This window comes from Coregonus clupeaformis, chromosome 21 (genome assembly GCF_020615455.1).
Source record: "Coregonus clupeaformis isolate EN_2021a chromosome 21, ASM2061545v1, whole genome shotgun sequence".
NCBI lineage: Eukaryota > Metazoa > Chordata > Actinopteri > Salmoniformes > Salmonidae > Coregonus > Coregonus clupeaformis.
In genome coordinates, this window is record NC_059212.1 from 42532580 (window position 1) to 42536343 (window position 3764).

Here is a 3764-nt window from a genome sequence, read left to right on the forward strand (position 1 = left end):
AGTCAGATAATCTGTCTCACAACAATTTAAAATCGGTGTGTAAATAACCACGTTTCCATCCAGTTTTTATGCTAGTAAAGTCATACTAAAGATGTTAGTCATACCCTATATATATAAAAAAATAATAATAATGACAGTTGTTTTGGAAACAGGAAGTTTCGGTAAATGTTTTAAATGCTCTTTTTGTCTCGTTTGTGTCGTAAAATCTATTATGCGAGGTGGAAATGTCTTTATGCGCAAATATTGATATAATAACCATCATATCGAAGTAAATTTGGAGTCACGTGATGATATGGTGTGTGGTTATCCCACTAGGACTCGTCGAGAAAGCATGCAGTTTATTAGGCCACAGATGAAATAGATTATGAATTTCGCAGGCTGGTGAAAGTGCAAGGTTATGAGCTCAATATTGATGCACCTTTCCAATAAATATCGAGGGTCTTATTCTGGAGACATGATCATAGATGCTTGGCTGCCGTTTGACAAATAAAATTAATCTCTATTTTGTCTTTAATCATCTCATCATGTAGGCTGACCTACCCGCGCACGTGCCAATACCAGAGTGGGCACACTCGCTACATAACGTCAAATGTTGACAAATCCATCAGAGTTGAAAATGCGACGGAAACCCATTTAACATATTTTTATGTGCCTACGTCATCACGCACCGCTTTTTATACAAGTAAATTTGATGGAAACCCATATCTTGTGGAAAAATACGCATATTGTTTTAATGCGGATTTTAGAATTTTCACATGAAAATCTGTTGCCAGTTGGATGGAAACCTAGCTAATGTCAAACATATCAATCAACATGAAGGCTGAAACTGCAATGCTAGGTTGAATCCCCCAGATGGCGGCAACGATCCATAAGAAGAGGTGCAGCCAAAGTGAGGAACAACAGCAGAAAATGAATGAATGGAATAAAGCCTATTCATCCATGCAAAATTGTGAATTTACAACATACAGAATACCTCAATGACTGAGAGATTATAAGAAAGGATAACAAGGGATTCAAGTGCACTATTAATGGAAAATATTGTTTATGTAGTACAAAATATTTTGTGGCATCAATTCTTACGTCTTCAATTCTCCATTGGAGCTTAAATAGGCTGTTTTGTTTTTAAACCAGTTTGATATACATATACATCACAGGAATTAATTTAATGTTAAAAGCATATATCAAACCGCAATTCATACATAGCCCTCTACACACACATACAACATCCAATAAATACTTAAACTGGCAATAAATAAATAATAAATACACCCGTTTTTCACACAATATTTAAATGGGTTAAATTATACCTTCATTAGCATAAATAACATAATTTAAAGGTTGATCATTTAAATTACAGGTTTAAACAATGCTATCCCTCAAGTTCAGCCAGTGACGATGTTGGTGATGATTGATAAACAAGAAGAATAAGTAGTAGTGTCCTCTACGGGGAGGTGCTGGTGGTGTTCTGTGTATTCAGTGACCTTCTGGCCATTCTAGAAGAAATAGCAGCATCGTTAGCATTTCAACTTCAACCATGTCTGTCTTTTACATTCTGTCTTCTCCTCTGGCCCTTGTACAGGTCCTTGTGCAGGTCACTTACTCTAGCCAGCCATGTAACTGGAGAGTATAACTGAGTTAGCCTACAGTGAGTATTACACGATGTATATGAATTGATGACTTACTCCAGCTGAATGAATGTGTGTCGAACCCAGGCCTCTTTCCAGTGGCTGCAAATCTCTCCATCTTCAGTCTCGAATCTGTGTGGAACCCAAGATGACAACATTTAGACAACTGTCCTAATCTCGTCCTTACTCATTCATCTGGATGCAGATGGTCAAAGTAGGCCTAAACATTTCATTTGTGACGTTCTATGTTCTGTGCTAGTAGGGATGGGAGGTTCTTACATGACAGCCTTGACACAGGGAGGATTATTTTTCTGTAGTCTGGCTCCGATGATAGGAACGGTGATCTTCTGCCTGGAGACCTCTGTGCAACAGTTGTGCACCTTGTCTGCTTCTGAAGAGTTAAAGAAGCATATTCAACATTTTTAACCCACAACCACCACCCCAGTCTTAACTTCCCCTGTACAGCATATTTGTAATATCTCATTTACAGAGTTAATAACACACATACATATTAGGGCTACACCCATACATTTTCCAAGGGTTTGAGATCTCTTGGCATAATATATTATTTGTTGGATGAACAGATGCAATGTTGTTGGTTCAAGTCCTGCAAGGGCTATACCCCCACAATTCACTACAGGAGTAGACTACTTACCAGTGCCAGTGGCCGTTAACAAGAGGAAGAGAGCGAGGCACGCCATTGGTCCGTAGCACAGCTGCATGGTTGCTATCGAGATGTTTTGTTGTGTTCTTGACTGATTCAGAAGGCTAGAACCGGCTAGAGGAGAGGAGATGACTGATCTCTCCTGACCAGAGCCTCAGCTTTTAAAAACTAAAATGAGGAACTGGATCTAGTCTGTCCGGATCTCTGTTTTATTTTTTGTTAATTATTTTAGAGTGGGGAAGAGGTTTGCTGGGGCGACTGGGGTGCTTCTGCTTAGTCAGACATTTCCAATAAAGATTGCATAATTAAGACCAAGTTTCAAGTTCAAGTTTTAACTTTATTTGTCCCAGAGAGCAATTGGTTTTGCAGCAAGGAGCACATGAGACGTAAAAACATATAAAAGACCCACATGAACCACAATGATACTGAATACAAAGGTAGTACATACAACGCTAGTGCATCAGTCATGGGTTGACAGCCATCAATATGAATATAAACTAGATGGTAATTTTCCATAAAGAAAAACTGTGGGACTTGCTTTAACTCTTTAAAAGTATTTTTGTGGTAGTGGAAGTTTAAAACGTTTTACTTAAGCGAAGCAGTTAAATACAGACAAAATTAAATTTGGTAAAATTATTCTGATTACTTTGATAGACTACTATATCAACCTTATTACTTTGGATTTTGGGGCAGTTCGATCACACATTTCATCAGAAGTAACTACACTCAGACTACTAGACTTTTATACATTCTCCTACATACCACAGTATATGAAAACTGTAATAATAGAGTGCAGAAGACAAGGAGGCATTGGTGAAGTTTTAAATGAATTTAATAAGAACTATTTTATCACAACGGTTTGAATGACAGCAGGATGTTCTTGAAGTCCTCTCTGGGCTGGAGGGGGATCAGTAGGCAGAGGGACCCACTGGCAGGAGAGGGGCACCCCTTCCCTCTGAGCACCTCTGCCCCCAGGGGGACAGTCAAGTCAAGAGTTGAATTTGAATCTACTTGAAGTTATAAACAAAGCACATTTATTGAATGTGCTGGAAATGTGCATGACATGATTTTGTCTGATTGTGTGGATTATCCTTTAGAGCTGTTAGGAAAGAAAAGGCCAAATTTGGTCAATCATAATGTAAATATTCAACATGAAGTAATGTAACCACACTCACATTCATAGACAGAGCTATGGATGAAAGGACAAACCATCCATGAGAGCAAAATCATTTAGAAGTTTTAACCATGTGCCAAGAATCAATGGCTGTACATATAGAAAAAAAATTGATGCACCAATTGCAGACTGTAGCTTTAAGCTAATGGCAGGAAACAAAATCCTGACTACAGTACACAATGAAATGCAATGACAGATATACAGTGCCTTGCAAAAGTATTCATCCCCCTTGGTGTTTTTCCTATTTTGTTGCATTACAACCTGTAATTTAAATTGATTTTTATTTGGATTTCATGTAATG

At 38.0% G+C, this 3764-nt stretch overlaps 1 long non-coding RNA gene across 1 annotated transcript; it reads right to left on the bottom strand.

Moving 5' to 3' along the window:
* Positions 1-1020: 1020 nt before the first annotated feature.
* Positions 1021-2234, bottom strand: LOC123481579. The gene is made up of 3 exons (XR_006657198.1): positions 1905-2234; positions 1683-1757; positions 1021-1493 (listed from the first exon to the last, which is right to left on the bottom strand). It is a non-coding gene; the product is annotated as an uncharacterized LOC123481579 (long non-coding RNA).
* Between the last annotated feature and the right edge of the window lie 1530 nt (positions 2235-3764).